At 39.0% G+C, this 18,799-nt stretch overlaps 1 protein-coding gene, 1 non-coding gene and 1 pseudogene across 7 annotated transcripts in view; all 3 read right to left on the bottom strand.

Annotated features, from left to right (window-relative positions):
* The window catches only part of NUDT6 (nudix hydrolase 6), a 78,247-nt gene that overhangs the window by 45,682 nt on the left and 13,766 nt on the right, over positions 1-18,799 (bottom strand). The gene's annotated exons all lie outside the window — the stretch shown is intronic.
* Positions 1-18,799, bottom strand: part of LOC139176824 (chondroitin sulfate N-acetylgalactosaminyltransferase 2-like) — a 29,249-nt pseudogene extending 10,450 nt beyond the window's left edge.
* LOC139176880 (U4 spliceosomal RNA) lies at positions 7,813-7,950 on the bottom strand. Its single transcript, XR_011561351.1, has one exon. It is a non-coding gene; the product is annotated as a U4 spliceosomal RNA (small nuclear RNA).

Here is an 18,799-nt window from a genome sequence, read left to right as displayed (position 1 = left end):
GAAGATAACCAGGGAAATGGAAAGATAACCCATGCTCCTGGATTGGAAGAATTAATACAGTTCAAAAGGTCACAATACCAAAAGCAATCTAAGATTTAACATGATCCCTATCAAATCATCCATGATATTCTTCTCAGAAACAGAATAACCCTCACATTTATATGGAACCACAGAAGACCTAGAATTGCCAAAGCAATCCTGAGGAAAAAGAACAAAGTTGAAGGCATATCCCTTCCAGACTTCAGACAACAGTACAAAGCTACAGTAATCAAAACAGCACAGTAGTGGCACAAAATCAGAATTACTGATCAGTGTTAACAGAATAGTGAGTTCAGAAATGGCAGATTAATCTTTAACAAAAGTGGAAAGAATATACAATGTAGAAAAGACAGTGTCTTTAGCAAGTAGTGTTGGGAAAGCTGGAAAGCATGTAAATTAGTGATGTTAGAACACACCTGCACACCATACATGAAAATAAACATAAGATTTTTATGAAAATAAGAAAAAAAATGAGGAGTTTCATAAAACTCCTCAGAAATAACACAGGGAAAATTCTCTGACATAAATCTTAGCAATATTTTCTTAAGTAAGCCTCCCAAGGCTAAAGAAATAAAAGCAAAATTAATTGTTTCAAGAAGGACATGTGTTCATCTTCTGCCAGACCAGCAAAATTGCACCTAGCTGTAGAACAACCATTGACAACACAATGGAATCCACCAAAAAAGATACCTCACATCCAGGGACAAAAGAGAAGCCACAATACAACAGTATGAGGGGCACAATTACAATAAAATCAAATCCTATACATGCTAGATGGGGGACCACAAACTGGAGAACAGTAATATCAAAGAAGTTCTAGGTGTGAAGGTTCTAGGCCCCACATCAGGCTTCCTAGCCTGGGGATCTGGCCAAGGGACTGGGAATCTCCAGGGAATCTGACTTTGAAGGGCAGTGAGATTTGATTATAGAAATTCCACAGGATTGGGGGATATAGACTCTTGGAGGGTACAAACAAAATCTTGTCCACACCAGGACACAGAGAAAAGGAGCAGTGACCCAACAGGAGACTGAGCCAGACCTTACTATAAGTGTTTGAGGGTCTCCTCCAGAGGCATGGGTCAGCAGTGATGCACTATGGGGACAGGGGCACTGGCAACAGCAGTCCTGGGAGATTCGTGAATTCTCCAGGAGGTCACCAATAGCCCTACAATAGAGTCTGTAGACTCCAGGACTGGGTCACCTCATGCCAAACAACTAACAGGAAGAGAGCACAGCCCAACCCATCAGCAGATGACTGGATTAAAGTTTTACTGAGCACAGCCCTGCCCACCAGAGCAAGACCCAGTTTTCCCCACAGCCAGTCTCTCCCATCAAAAAGCTTACATAAGCCTCTTATCCTCTTCCACCAAAGGGAAAACAGAAGAAATAAGAACTACAATCCCAGCAGGCTCCAGAACTAATACCATAATCTCAGAAAACTAACCAAAATGAAAAGAAAAAGAATTATGTCCCAGATGAAGGAACAAGATAAATCCCCAGAAAAACAACCAAATGAAGAGATAAGCAACTACCTAGAAGAATTCAGAATAATTATAGTAAAGATAATCCAGGATCTCAGAAAAAAGAATGGAAAAGATGCCATGAAGAGGCGGACATGACTGAGCGACTTCACTTTCATGCATTGGAGAAGGACATGGCAACCCACTCCAATGTTCTTGCCTGGAGAATCCCAGGGATGGGGGAGCCTGGTGGGCTGCCATTTATGGGGTCACACAGAGTCGGACACGACTGAAGTGACTTAGCAGCAGCAGTAGAAGAACTAAAGAACAAACAGAGATGAACAGTACACTAGAAGGAATGAATAACTGAGGCAGAAGAATGGATAAATGACCTGGAGGACAGAATGGTGGAAATCAATGCCACAAAACAGAATATAGAAAAAATAATGAAAAAAAAATTAATACAGCCTAAGAGACCTCTAGAACAACATTAAATGCCATCAATATTCACATTATATGGGTCCCAGAAAGGAGAGAAAGAGAAAAAAAAGAGAGCGAGAGAAAGAGAAAGGACCCGAGAAAATATCTGAAGAAATAATAGCTGAAAACTTCCCCACCATGAGAAAGCAAATAGTCAACCCAATCCAGGAAGCACAGAGAGTCCCTGGCAGGATAACCCAAGGAGGAACATACCAAGACACACAATAATCAAACTAATAAAAATTAAAGACAAAGATAAAATATTAACAGCAACAAGGGAAAAAAGACAAATAACATACAAGGGAAAACCCATAAGGTATCAGCTGATTGCTCAACAGAAATTCTACAGGCCAGAAAGGAATGGCAAGTGATGAAAAGGAAGAACCCATAACCACGAATACTCTACCCAGAAATCCTCTCCTTCAGATTTGATGAAGAAATCAAAAGCTTTCCAGACAAGCCAAAGGTCAGAGAATTCGGCACCAAACCAGTTTAACAACAAATGCTAAATGAACTTCTTTAGGCAGGAAACACAGAGGAAAAAAAAAAAGCTACAAAAAATAAACACAACTAAGAAAATGGTAATAGGAGTATACATATCAATAATTATCTTAAATGTAAATAGAATAAATGCACCAACCAAGAGACACAGACTGGCTGGGTAGATATAAAAACAAGAACCATATATATGTTGTCTGCAAGAGACCCACCTCACACCTACAGACACTTACTGACTGAAAGTAGGGTGATGGGAAAAGGTATTTCAAACATTTGGAAATCATAATAAAGCTGGAGTAGCAATACTCCTATCAGACAAAATAGACTTTAAAACAAAGCTGTTATAAGAGACAAAGACAGACAATAGATAATGACCAAGTGTTCAATCTAAGATGATGTAACAATTATAGATACATACACACCCAACACAGGAAAAACTCAGTATGTAAGACAAATACTAGTAAAGGGAGAAATTGACAGTAACACAATAATAGTAGGGGACTTTTATACCCCACTTTCATTAACAGACAGATCAACCAGACAGAAAATCAATAAGGAAACACAGGCCTTAAATGATACTTTAGACAAAATGGCCTTAATTGATATTTATGGAGCATTCCATCCAAAAGCAGACTACACATTTTTTTTCAAGTGCACACGGAACATTCTCCAGGATTGACCACATGCTGGGTCACAAGGTGAGCCCTGATAAATTTGAAATCAAAACCATATCAAGCATCTTTTCTCACAACGGCATGAGATTAGAAATAAACTACAAGAAAAAAAAAAACTCTAAGAAACACAAACATGTAGCGCCTAAACAATCTGACACTAAACAACCACTGAGTCACTGAAGAAATAAAAGAATGCCTAGAGACAAAGGAAAGTGAAAGCACAATGGTCCAAACTTCATGGGATGCAGCAAGAACAGTTCTAAAAGGGACGTTTATAACAATAGTCTTACCTGAAGAAACAAGAAAAATCTCCAATAAACAACCTAACCTTACACCTAAAACAACTAGAAAAAGAACAGCAAACCAAACCTAAAGTTAGTAGATGGAAGGAAACCATAAAGATCAGAGCAGAAATAAAGGAAATGGTGACAAAGAAAACAATCACAAAGATCAATGAAACTCAAAGTTGGTTCTTTGAAAACATAAAATTGATAAATCTTTGGCCAGACTCATCAAGAAAAAAGGGAGAGGGCTCAAATCAGTAAAATTAAGAATGAAAAAGAAGTTACAACTGACCCCAGAAATACCAAGGGTCATAAGAGACTACAATGAACAACTGCAGGCCAGTAAAACGGACAACCTGGAAGAAATAGACAAATTCTCAGAAAGGTACAGTCTCCCTAGACAGAAACCAAGAAGAAAGAAAATATCAACAGACTAATCACAAGCACTGAAATTGAAATCATGATTAAAAACCTTGCAACAAACAAACGCCCAGGACCTGATGGCTTCACAGGCAAATTTTATCAAACATTTACAGAAGAGTTAATACCTATCCTTCTCAAACTGTTCCAAAAAGTTGCAGAGGGACGAAAATTTCCCAGCTCATTTTAATGAGCTCACCATCTCCCTGAAACCAAAACCAGCCAAAGATAACACATAAAAAGGAAAATTATAGGCCAATATCACCGATGAACATAGATGTAAAAATTCAACAAAATGCTAGCAATTTGTATCCAACAATAAAAAGATCATATACTATGATCAAGTGGGATTCATCCCAGGGATGCAAGGATTTTTTAACATCTGCAAATCAAATCAATGTGATATACCATATCAACAAATTGAAGAATAAAAACAATACCATTCCAATAGATGCAGAAAAAGCTTTGGCAAAAACTCTGCACCCATTTATGATCAAAACTCTGCAGAAAGTGGGTGTAGAGGGTACACAGCTCAACATAATAAAGGCTGATATAGACAAACATACAGCTATCATCATATGCAGTGGTGAAAAGCTGAAAGTGTTTCCTCTAAGATCAGGAACAAGACAAGAATGTCCACTCTCATCACTTTTACTCAACATAGTTTTAGAAGTCCTAGCTGCAGGTATCAGAGAAGAAAAAGGAAAGGGAATCCAAATTAGGAAAGAAAAAGTTAAACTGTCACTGTTTGCAGTTGACATGATACTATACATAAAAATCCTAAAGCTACCAGAAAACTACTAGAACTCAATGAATTTGGTAAAGTTGCAGGTTACAAAGTAAATACACAGAAATCTGCTGCATTTCTATATACTAACCACGAAAGATCAGAAAAAGAAATTCAAAAAGCAATTCCATTTACCATTGCATCATAAAGAATAAAAAATATAGGAATAAACCTATCCAAGACAAAACTATAATATGCTGATGAAGGAAACTGAAGACATAAACAGTTGAAAAGTTTTTGTATTGGACAAATCAATACTGTCAAAATGACTATACTACCTAAGGCAATCCAGATTCAATGTAATCCCTATCAAATTACCAATGGCATTTTTCACAGAACTAGAACAAAAAACCTCCAAATGTGTATGGAGACACAAAAGTCCTGAATAGCCAAAGCAATCTTGAAAAAAGGAGCTGGAAGAATCAGGTTCCCTGACTTCAGACTAAACTACAAAGTGACAGTCATCGAAACAGTATGGTACTGGCCCCAAAACAGAAATATAGATAAATGAAACAGGACAGAAAACTGAGAAATATGCATATACATCTATAGTCAATTAATCTATGACAAAGGGAGGCAAGGTTACACAAAGTTAGAAAGACAGCCTCTTTAACGAATGGTGCTGGGAAAACTGAACAGCTACGTGTAAAAAAAAGAAATTAGGTCATTCTTTAAGTCTATACACAAAAAGGCTCAAAATGGATTAAAGATCTAAATGTGAGACCAAGCACTATAAAACTCTTAGAGGAAAACATAGGTAAAACACTCTCTAACAAAAATCATAGCAATAGATCTTTTTTTGATCCATCACCCAGAATAATGGAAATAAAAGCAAAATTAAACAAATGGTAGCTACTTAAACTCAAAAGCTTTTGCACAGCAAAGGAAACAATAAACAAAATAAAAACACAACCACAGATTGGGAGAAAATACTTGCAAATGATGTGAGTGATAAGGGATTAGTCTCCAAAATTTACAGACAACTTAGTAAAATTAAAACAAACAATCTGTTCTTTTTTGTTTAGAGGACTTGAACAGACATTTCTCCAAAGAGGACATACAGATGGCCAATAGGCACATGAAAAGATGTTCAACACTGCTAGTTATTAGAGAAATGCAAGTCAAAACTATAATGAGGTTTTATAATGGCTATCATCAAGCATCAAGAAATCACAAAGCACAAATGCTGGAGAGAACATGGAGAAGGGAACTCTCTGCACTTTTGGTGGGAATGTAAATTGATACAGCTGCTATGGAGATCAGTATGCTGCTGCCCCTGCTAACTCACTTTAGAAGTGTCCAACTCTGTGAGACCCCATCGACGGCAGCCCACCAGGCTCCTCTGTCGTTGGGATTCTCCAGGCAAGAATACTGGAGTGGGTTGCCATTTCTTTCTCCAACGCATGCATGAATGCTAAGTCACTTCAGTTGTGTTCGACTCTGTGCAACCCCATGGACAGCAGCTCACCAGGCTTCTCTGTCCACAGGATTCTCTAGGCAAGAATACTAGAGTGGGTTGCCATTTCCTTCTCCAGATCAGTGTGGAGGTTCCTTAAAAATAGAGCTACCATATGGCCCTGTAATCCCACTCCTGGGCATATATCCAGAGAAAGACATGGTCCCCAAAGATACATGCACTCCCATGTTCACTGCAGCACTGTTTATAATAGTCAAGACATGGAAGCAACCTAAATGTCCACTGACAGAGGACTGGGTGAAGAAGATGTGGTACATATATATAATGGAATATTACTCAGCCATTAAAAAGAATGAAATAAGATGCTTTGCAGCAACATGTATGGACCCAGAGAGAGTCATACTGAGTGCAGTCAGACAGAGGATAAATATCACATGACATCCTTATATGTGGAATCTAAAAAGAAATGATAGAAATGAAGTTACTTACAAAACAGAAAGAGACTCACAGAAAATGAACTTATGGTTGCCAGGGGAAAGGGTTAGTTAGGGACTCTGGAAGGTCAAGTACATACTGCTATATTTGCTATATTTAAAATGGATAACCAACAAAGATCTATTGTATAGCACATGGAATTCTGCTAAATGTTATGTGGCAGTACGGATGGGAGGGGAGTTTTGGGGAGAATGGATATGTGTATATTTATTCACTGTTCACCTGAAACCATAACATTGTTAACTGGCTATACCCTAATAGAAGACGTTTTTGGTGTTGAAAAGAAATAAAAATAAAAAAGCAAAATTAAACAGATGGGATTTAATCAAATTTGTAAAACCTTTAGCATAGCAAAGGAATCCATAAACAAAATTAAAGAGAACATATTGACAGAGACAAAAAATTTGCAAATGGTATGACTGACAAGGGCTCTATTTCCAAAATATATGAACATCTCGTACAACTGAATAACAAAAAAAACAAACCGATCAAAAAATGGGTAGAAGATATGAGTCATTTTTCCAAAGACAGACAGATGGTCAACAGGCAACATCACTAACTCTTCAGTTCAGTTCAGTCACTCAGTCATGTCCGACTCTTTGCAATCCCATGACTTGCAGCACGCCAGGCCTGCCTGTCCATCACCAACTCTCGGAGTTCACTCAAACTCATGTCCATCTAGTCCGTGATACCATCCAGCCATCTCATCCTCTGTCATCCCCTTTTCCTCCTGCCCCCAATCCCTCCCAGCATCAGAGTCTTTTCCAATGAGTCAACTCTTTGCATGAGGTGGCCAAAGTACTGGAGTTTCAGCCTCAGCATCAGTCCCTCCAATGAACACCCAGGACTCATCTCCCTTAGAATGGACTGGTTGGATCTCCTTGCAGTCCAAGGGACTCTCAAGAGTCTTCTCCAACACCACAGTTCAAAAGCATCAATTCTTCGGCACTCAGCTTTCTTCACAATCCAACTCTCACATCCATACATGACCACTGGAAAAACCATAGCCTTGACTAGACGGACCTTTGTTGGCAAAGTAATGTCTCTGCTTTTGAATATGCTATCTAGGTTGGTCATAACTTTTCTTCCAAGGAGCACTAACTCTTAGAGAAATGCAAATCAAAATACAGTGTGGTATCACTTCATATGGCCATCAGCAGTAAGTCTACAAACAGTAAATGTTGGCGAGTATGTGGAGAAAAGGGAACCTTCTACACAGCTAGTGGGAATGTAAACTGGTGCAGCCACTATGGGAAAAAATATGGAGGTTCCTTAAAAAACTGAAAATAGAACAACCACATGATCCAATAATCCTACTCCTGGTTATATATCCAATTAACAATAATCATACCTTGGATAAACCTCACTGGCTACAACAGTGCCACTGCACAAAGCTTGGGTACATATCCAGAAAGACATAAACTCTAATTCAAAAAGATACATATCTAACAATGTTCACAGCACTACTATTCACAAAAACTAAGGCACTGTAGAAACAATCCACGTTCTCAGAAATAAACCACTGACTTAAGAAGCTGTGGTATATATTTACAATGGAATATTACTCAGACATAAAGAGGAATGAAATATTGCCATGTGAAGCAACATAGATGGATCTAATGAATACTTAGTTAAGTGAATCAGAGAAAGACTAATACAAGATACTAACTGTAAGTGGAATCTAAGAAATAATAGACATGAATCTATATATACAAAACAGAAGCAGATTCATGTAACAAAGTTACTAAAAGGGAACATTGTTGGGAGTGATAAACTAGGAGTACGGGATTAACAGATACAAAACACTACACATAAAATAGATAAGCAACAAGGATTTACTATTTAGCAGAAGAACTCTGCTCAATATTCTGAAATATTCTTTGCTCAATGTTCAGATTCAACAAACACCTGAAACTTAACAATATTTTAAATCAACATATTAAAAAAAAAGTTAAAAAAATTGTATCATGCTCTGTACTGCCATTCCATACAAATGGAATTTAAAGAGAGCCAAAGAGTTCTAAGCAAAACAAAAACAGTTCTAAGAGGGACGTTTATAGCAATACAATCTTACCCCTGGATATAAGAAAAATCTCAAACTCACTGCCATATGACAAAATAGAGTTTAAAATAAAGTCTATTACAAAAGACAAAGAAGGATGGTACATAATGATAAAGGGATCAATCCAAGAAGGTATATCATTAATATAAATGTCCTGAACATAGGACCACCTCAATATATAAGGCAAATATTAACAGCCATAAAAGAAGACATCAACAGTAATACAATAGTAGCGGACTTTAACAGCCCACTTTCATCAATGGAAAGATCATCCAGACAGAAAATCAACAGAGAAACACAGGCCTTAAATGACATATTATTCCTGATGGCCTTAACTGATACTTATAGACCATTCCATTCAAAAGCAGCAAATATATATGCTTCTCAAGGGCACATGCAATGCTTTCCAGGATTGATATCTTGGACCAAAAAGCAAGACTCAGTAAATTTATGAAACTTGAAACCATACCAAGTATCTTTTCCAACCACAATGCTATGAGGTCAGAAATCAAGTACAGGAAAAACTATAAAAAACAAACACATGTAGGCTAAACAGTATGCTATTAAATAACTAATGGGTCACTGAAGAAATAAAAAAGAAGCAATCAAAAAATGCCTAGAGACAAATAAAAACAAAAATGATGATCCAAAAACCTATGGGATGCAGCAAAAGCAGTCCTAAGAGGGAAGTTTATAGCAATCCAATCTTACTTCCAGAAACAAGAAAAAGTCTCAAATTCACAACCTAGCCTTATACTTAAAGCAACTAGAGAAAGAAAAAATAAAACTGAAAGAGGGGAAAAGAAATCATAAAGATCAGAGCAGAAATGAATGAAATAGAGATGAAGAAAACAGCAAAGATCAATGAAACTAAAGCCTGGTTCTTTGAAAAGTTAACTAAATTGATAAATCTTTAGCCAGACTCATCAAGAAAAAAGGTGAAAGGGCTCAAATCAATAATAAAAGAAATGAAAAAGAACAAGTTACAACAGACACAATAAAAATACAAAGGATCATAAAAGACTACTACAAGCAACTATATACCAATAAAACAGACATTCTAGAAGAAATGGAATAATACTTAGGTATAATTTTCCAAAATTGAGCAGGAAGAAACAAAATATAAACAGACTTCACAAGTATTGAAACTGTGATTAAAAATCTCCCAACAAACAAAGGTCCAGGACCTGAAGGCTTCACAGGCTAATTCTATCAAACATTTAGAGAAGAGTTAACACCCACTCTTTTGAAATTATTCCCAAAAATTGCAGAGGAAGGAACACTCCCAAACTCATTCTATGAGCCCATCATCAACCTGATACCAAAATCAGACGATATCACAAAAAAAGAAAATTACAGGTCAATGTCACTGATGAATACAGACGCAAAAATCCTCAACATAATACCAGCAATCTGAACTTTATAGTATATTAAAAGGATCATACATCATGATCAAGTGGTATTTATTTCAAGGATATAAGGTTTTATCAATATCTACAAATCAGTGTGATATATCACATTAACAAACTGAAGAAGAAAAATATATGATCATCTCAATAGATGCAGAAAAAGCTTTTGAAGAAAACTTAAACACCCATTTATAAAAAAACAAAAAACAAAACTCTAGAAAGTAGGCACAGAAGGAACCTACCTCAGCATATAGGAAATATATGACAAACCCACAGCTAACATCATACTCAACAGTAAAAAGCTGAAAGCATTTCCTCGAAGATCAGAAACAAGTCAAGGATATGCACTCTCACCACTGTAATTCAACATAGTTTATGAAGTCCTGCTGCAGCAATCAGAGAAGAAAAAAAGTTAACAGGGATCTCAATTGGAAATAAGAAGTAAAATTATCACTGATTGCAGATGACACGATACACAGAAAATCCTAAAAATGCTACTGGAAAACTACTAGAGCTCACCAATGAATTCAGTATTAAAGTTTCAGGATACAAAATGAATACACTGAAATCTGTTGCCTTTCTATAGGCTAACAATGAAAGACTGGAAAGAGAAATTAAGTAAGCAATCCAATTTAACATCAGTATATATATGGAATTTAGAAAGATGATAACAATAACCCTGTGTACGAGACAGCAAAAGAGACACTGGTGTATGGAACAGTCTTATGGACTCTGTGGGAGAGGGAGAGGGTGGGAAGATTTGGGAGAATGGCATTGAAACATGTAAAATATCATGTATGAAACGAGATGCCAGTCCAGGTTCAATGCACGATACTGGATGCTTGGGGCTAGTGCACTGGGACGACCCAGAGAGATGGTATGGGGAGGGAGGAGGGAGGAGGGTTCAGGATGGGGAGCACATGTATACCTGTGATGGATTCATTTTGATATTTGGCAAAACTAATTATGTAAAGTTTAAAAATAAAATAAAAAAAATAAAAATAAAAACAGTATGGGACTGACACAGGAATAGAAATATAGATCAATGGAACAGGACAGAATGTCCAGAGATAAACCCACACACTTATGTTCACGTAATTATGACAAGGGCTTCCCACACAGTGCAGTGGTAAAGAATACAGCTGTCAATGCAGGAGATGCCAGAGTCATGGGTTTGATCCCTGGGTCAAGAATATGGCCTGGAATAGCAAATGGCAACCCTCTCCAGTAATCTTGCCTTGAAAATTACATGGACAGAGGAGTCTGGCAGGCTACATTCCATGGTGTTGCAAAGACTTGGACACGACTAAGCACACATACACACACTCTATGATAAAGGAGGCAAGAATATACAATGGAGAAAAGACAGTGGTTCCCGGAAAACTGGACAGCTACATGTAGAAGAATGAAATTAGAATACTCCCTGACACCACACAGAAAAATAAGCTCAAAATGGATTAAAGACCTAAATATAAGGCCAGATACTATAAAACTCTTAAGGGAAAACACAGGCAGAACACTGACACAAATCACAGCAAGATCTTTTCTAACCCACCTCGTAATGAAAACAAAAAGAAAATAAACAAATGAAACCTAATGAAACTCAGAAGCTTTTGCAGAGCAAAGGAAAAACCATAAACAAAATGAAAAGACAATCTACAGAATGGGAGAAAATATTTGAAAATGATGAGATCGACAAGGGCTTAATTTCCAAAATACAACAACTCGAACAACTCAGTAACACAAAATCAACAACCCAATTGATAAAGGGACATAACACCTAAATAGGTATTTCTCCAGAGAAGAAATACAGACATCCAATAAGCACATGAAAAGATGCTCAACACTGCTAGTTACTAGAGAAGTGCAGATTAAAACTACAATGAGGTACCACTTCACACCAAAATCGCCACTGCTAAAAACTCCATATAAATAACAAATGCAGGAGGAGATGTGGAGAAAAGGGGACCTTTCTACTCTATTGCTGGGAATATAAGTTGGTAGAGCCACTATGGAAAACAGAATGGAAGTTCCTCAAAAAACTAAAGATAGAATTACCATGTGATCCAGCAAAATGCAAATTCAAAAAGATACTTGCATGTTTATGTTCACAGCAGCATTACTTACAATAGCCCAGTCATGGAAACAACCTAAATGACCTTCCACAGATGAACGAATAAAAATGTGGTAGTTCCAGTTTAAGGTGGCAGAATAGAAGGATGGGTGCTCATCTTCTCCTGTGAGAACACCAAAATCACAACTAGCTATTGAACAACCATTGAAAGGAGGATAATGGAACCCATCAAAAGATATCCCACATCCACAAAGAAGCTGCTGCAGAGAGACAGTAGGAGGGGCGTAATCACAATAAAATAAAATCCAATGACCACCAGGTGGGTGATCCACAAACTGGAGAATAATACCAAAGAAGTTTTCCCATTGTTGTACAGGTTCTGAACCCCACATCAGGGTTCCCGGCCTGGGGAATCTGACCTTGAAGGCCAGCGGGATTTGATTACAGGACTTACACAGGACTAGGGGAAACAGGGACTCCAGTCTTGGAGGGCACAAAAACAAAATCTTGCCTGCACCAGAAACCAGAGGAAAGGAGCAGTGACTCCACAGGATACTGACCAAAACCCCTGCTAGTTGTGGAGGGTCTCCTGTGGAGGTTTGGGTTGGCAGGGGCTCATCACTGGGACTGGAGCACTGGCAGTAGTAGTCATGAAAGGTTCCCCTTGGTGTAAGCCCTCCTGGGGGTCACCATTAACCCTACTACAGAGCCCTTCACAGATTACTGGCTTGTTGTGGCAAAGCGGCTTGTGTAACTCAATGAAGCTATGAGCCATGCCATGTAGGGCCACCCAAGACAGATGGGTCACAGTAGAGAGTCCTGACAAAACATGATCCACTGGAGGAGGGAATGGCAAATAATCCCAGTATACTTGCCATGAGAACCTCCTGAACTGTATAAAAAGACAAAAAGATACGACACTAAAGGATTAGTCCTCCAGGCCAGAAGGTGTCCACTATGCTACTAGGAAAGAGCAGAGGACATCTACTAATAGCCCCAGAAAGAATGAAGTGGCTTGGCCAAAGTGGAAATGATGCTCAGTTGTGGATTTGTCTGGTGATGAAAGTAAAATGTGATGCTGCAAAGAACAGTATGGCATAGGAACCTGGAATATTAGGTCCATGAATCAAGGTAAATTGGACATGGTCAAGCAGGAGATGGCTAGAGTAAACATAGACATCTTAGGAATCCATGAACTAAAGTGGACGGGAATGGACGAAGTTAATTCAGAAGACCATTATATCTACTACTTTGGGCAAGAATCCCTTAGAAGAAATGGAGCAGTCCTCATAATCAACAAAACAATCTGAAATGCCGTCCTTGGGTGCAACCTCAAAAACCACAGAATGATCTGGGTTTGTTTCCAAGGCAAGCCATTCAACATCATAGTAATTCAAGTCTATGCCCCTACCACCATCACTGACTCAATGGACGTGGGTCTGGGTGAACTCCGGGAGTTGGTGATGGACAGGGAGGCCTGTCGTGCTGCAATTCATGGGGTCGTGAAGAGTCGGACACGACTGAGACTGAACTGAACTGAGCCAAGTACGACTTAAATTCCCTATGAATAAGCAGTCGAGGTAATGAATAGATTTAAGGTCAGTTCCTTGAAGACCTAGAAGATCTCCTAGAACTAACACCAAAAAAATATGTTCTTTTCATCACTGGGGATTGGAATGCAAAAACAGGAAGTCAAGATACCAGGAATAACAGGCAAGTTTGGTCTTGGAGCACAAAAAGAAGCAGGGCAAAGGCTAACTGAATTCTGCCAAGAGAATGCACTGGTCATAGCAAACATCCTTTTGAAACAATACAAGAGATGACTTTACAAATGGACATTACCAAAGGGTCAATACCGAAATCAAATTGATTACATTCTTTGTAGCCAAAGATGGAGAAGTTCTTTAGAGTCAGCAAAATCAAGACCTGGAGCTGACTGTGGCTCAGATCAGCTTCTCAAAGCAAAATTCAGGCTTAAACTATAAAGTGGGGAAAAGCACCAGGCTAGCCAGGTATGAGAAACGCTGGACTGGAAGAAACACAAGCTGGAATCAAGATTGCCAGGAGAAATATCAATAACCTCAGATATGCAGATGACACCACCCTTATGGCAGAAAGTGAAGAGGAACTAAAAAGCCTCTCGATGAAAGTGGAGAGTGAAAAAGTTGGCTTAAAGCATTCAGAAAACGAAGATCATGGCAACTGGTCCCATCACTTCATGGGAAATAGATGGGGAAACAGTGGAAACAGTGTCAGACTTTATTTTTTTGGGCTCCAAAATCACTGCAGATGGTGACTGCAGCCATGAAATTAAAAGACGCTTACTCCTTGGAAGGACAGTTATGACCAACCTAGACAGCATATTCAAAAGCAGAGATATTACTTTGCCAACAAAGGTCTGTCTAATCAAGGCTATGGTTTTTCCTGTGGTCATGTATGGATGTGAGAGTTGGACTGTGAAGAAGGCTGAGCGCTGAAGAATTGATGCTTTTGAACTGTGGTGCTGGAGAAGACTCTTGAGAGTCCCTTGGACTGCAAGGAGATCCAACCAGTCCATTCTGAAGGAGATCAGCCCTGGGATTTCTTTGGAGGGAATGATGCTGAAGCTGAAACTCCAGTACTTTGGCCACCTCATGTGAAGAGTTGATTCACTGGAAAAGACTCTGATGCTGAGAGGGATTGGGGGCAGGAGGAAAAGGGGACGACAGAGGATGAGATGGCTGGATGGCATCACTGACTTGATGGACGTGGGTCTGGGTGAACTCCAGGAGTTGGTGATGGACAGGGAGGCCTGGCGTGCTGCGATTCATGGGGTTGTGAAGAGTCGGACACGACTGAGACTGAACTGAACTGAGCCAGGTACGACTTGAATTCCCTATGAATATGCAATCGAGGTAATGAATAGATTTAAGGGATTAGATCCAGTAAACAGCATGCCTGAAGAACTATGGACAGAGGTCTGTAATACAGTTCAGAAGGCAGTGAACAAACCCACCCCAACAAGAAGGCAAAGTGGTTATCTAAAGAGGAAAAGCGAAAAGCAAGGGAGAAAGGGAAAGGTAGACTCAGCTCAACGCAGAGTTCTAGAGAATAGCAAGGAGAGACAAGAAGGCCTTCTTCAATGAATGATGCAAAGAAATACAGGAAAACAACAGAAGGGGAAAGACTAGAGCTTCAGGAAAACTGGAAATATCAAGGGAACAATTCATCCAAAGATGGGCACAAATAAAGGACAGAAACAAGAGCGACCTAGTAGAAGCCAAAGAGATTAAATGAAGCCAGAAGCATACATAAAGAACTGTACAAAAATTAACCAGAGAGCCAGACATTCTGGAGTGTGAAGTCAAGTGGGCCTTAAAAAGCACTGCTGTCAATAAAGTTAGTAATGGATGTGATGGAATTCCAGTAGAGCTATTTAAAACCCCCAAAGATATGCTATCAAAGTGCTGCACTCAACATGTCCACAAATCTGGAAGACCTAGCAGTGACTACAGGACTGGAAAAGGTCAATCCTCATCCCAATCCCAAGAAGGACAGTACTAAAGAATGTTCAAACCACTGGACAATTGCACTCATTTCCCACGCTACTAAAGTAAGGCAAAGTCAAATTGCTCATTCATGTCTGACTCTTCACAACCTCATGGACTGTATAGCCTGCCAGGCTCTTCTGTCCATAGGATTTTCAAGGCAAGAATACTGGAGTGGGTTGCCATTTAAGATCATGCTTAAAATTTTGCATGGTATGCTTCTGCATTACATGAACCAAGAACTTCCAGATATCCAAGCTGGGTTTAGAAAAGGCAGAGGAACCAGAGATCAAATTGCCAACATTTGCTGGATCACAGAGAAAACAAAGGAATTCCTAGAAAAACATCTACCTGTTCCATTAACTATGCTAAAGCCTTGCACTGTGTGGATCATAAAAAACTGGAAAAATCTTAAAGAGATGGGAATACTAGACCTCTTACCTGTCTCCTGAGAAACATGTATGCAAGTCAAGAAGCATCAGTTAGAACCCTGTATGGAACAACTGGCTAGTTCAGGATTGAGAAAGGAGTATGACAAGGCTGTCTGTTGTCACCCTGTTTATTTAACTTATACACAGAGCACATCATGAAAGATGCCAGGCTGGATGAGTTACAACAGGAGAAACATCAACAACCTCATGTATGCAGATGATACCACTCTAACGGCAGAAAGCAAAGAGGAACTAAAGAACCTCTCGATGAGGGTGAAGGAGGAGAGTGAAAAAGCCAGCTTAAAAGTAAATACTGAAAAAACTAAGATCATGGCATTCGGCCGCATCACTTCATGGCAAATAGAAGAGGAAAAGATGGAAGAAGTAACAGACGTCTTCTTCTTGGGCTCTAAAATCACCGTGGATGGGGACCGTGGTCATGAAATCAGAAGACAAATGCCTCTTGGCATGAAAGGCATGACAAGCCTAGATAGTGTGTTGAAAAGCAAAGACATCACTCTGCTGACAAAGGTCCATATAGTTAAGGTTATGGTCTTTCCAATGATCACGTATGATTGTGAGAGTTGGACCACAGAGAAGGCAGAGTGCAGAAGAATTGATGCCTTTGAACTGTGGTGCTGGAGAAGACTCTTTAGAGTCCCTTGGACAGCAAGAAGATCAAACCAGTCTGTCTTAAAGGAAATCAACCCTGAATATTCATTGGAAGGACTGATGCTGAAGCTACAATATTTTGGTCACCTGATGTGAACAGTCGACTCACTGGAAAAGACCCTGGATGCTGGGAAAGATTGAGGGCAGAAGAAGGTGTCAGAGAATGAGATGGCTGGATGGCACCACTGATGCAATGGACATGAACTTGGGCAAACTCTGGGAGATGGTGTGGGACACGGAGGCCTGGCCCGCTGCAGTTCATGGGGTGGCAAAGAGTCAGAACTGGGCAACTGAACAACAGCAAAAACAGAGCCCTTAGACCCCAGGGCTGGGTATCCTCAGGCCAAACAACTAACAGGGAGGGAGCACAACCCCACCCATTAGCAAATAATTGGATTAAAGATTTACTGAGCAAGACCCTGCCCACCAGAGCAAGACAGAAGAACCAGAGTTCACTGGGGCTAGAACAAAAACCACATTAAAGAAAGTTAATCAGGATGAAAAAGCAGAAAGTTATGTCCCAGAGGAAGGGACAAGATAAAAACCCCCCAAAAACAACTAAATGAAGTGGAGATAGGCAACCTTCCTGAAAAAGAATTCAAGACTCTCATTTAGATTTGATGGAGAAATCAAGCTTTCCAGACAAGTAAAGAGAATTCAGCACCACCAAACCAGCTTTACAATAAACGTTAAAGGAACTTTCTAGGCAGTAAACAGAAGAGAAGGAAAAGACCTACAGAAAATAAACCCAAAACAATTAAGAAAATGGTAATAGGATCATACATATCAATAATTACCTCAAAGGTAAATGGATTAAATGTATCAAACAAAAGACATACACTGGCTGGGTAGATGAAAATATGTGCATGTATGCATTTTCCCTTATCACATCACTCTGCTTGACCCCCCCCCCCTCCAAACTGTATGTAATTATTTTATTGTTAGACTAATCATGTTCCCATTATGGCTTGCAATTGTAATTATCTTTTATTGTCTGGCTACTGACTGTGAAAACTGATCAAAATATTTTACTGTTGTGATTATGTAACTATTACTCACTCAATACCACTGTATCATGATTGGTCAACAGAAAATATAATAGAATTCTGCATCACCAAGACTACCATTTAATAGAAAAACCTGTAAAAAGATGTGGTACATATATATATACAGAACAGAATACTACTCATCCACAAAAAAAGAACAAGACAGGGCTTCCCTGGTCTGGGAACTACTGGACAAGTGGTTAAGAATCTGCCTTGCAATGCAAGGGACACTGGTTTGACCCCTGGTACAGAAGGGTCCCCTGTGCTGGGGAGCTGCTGAGCCCGTGCGGAACAATAATGAGCCAGCACTCTGGAGCCTGCAAGCTACAACTACTGAAGCCTGAGCACCTGGACCCTGTGCTCTGTAACAAGAGAAGCCACCTCAATGAGAAGGCTGCACACTACAATGCAAAGTAGCCCCTGCTCAGCACAACTGAAGAAAGCCTGCATGCAGCAATGAAGACCCACCACAGTCAAAAAATTAAATAATCTTTGGGGAAAAAAAGAATGAAATAATGCTACTTGCAGCAACATGAATGGAACTAGAGATTATCACACTATGTGAAGTCAGAAAGATAAATACTACATGATATCATTTACATGTGGATTCTAAAATATGATACAAACTGATCTATGAAACTGAAATCATGGACATACAGAACAAACTGGTGGTTGCCATGGGGGAGGGGGTTGGGGGAGAGACGGAGGTTGGGCAGATGTACGCTTTTATACATAGAATGAATAAACAACTAGGTTCTACTTTACAGCACAAGGAACTATACTCAATATCCTTTGATAAACCTTAACGGAATAGACTATTAAAAAAGAAATGTGTATATATGTATAATTGAATCACTGCTACACAGCAGAAATTCACACATTGTAAATCAACCATATGTCAATAAAAATACTGATTGCAGTAAATAAAAAATATCTTTCTATATTTTTTAAGCATATCAAAGTTTCCACACTTTATTTTTCTCTAGATAGAAGTAAATATTTAGAAAGCAACTATAAAGAAGAA

Source organism: Bos indicus, chromosome 17 (assembly GCF_029378745.1).
Source record: "Bos indicus isolate NIAB-ARS_2022 breed Sahiwal x Tharparkar chromosome 17, NIAB-ARS_B.indTharparkar_mat_pri_1.0, whole genome shotgun sequence".
NCBI lineage: Eukaryota > Metazoa > Chordata > Mammalia > Artiodactyla > Bovidae > Bos > Bos indicus.
The sequence above is the reverse complement of the archived record's forward strand: the minus strand, read 5'-3'. Positions and strand labels throughout refer to the sequence as shown.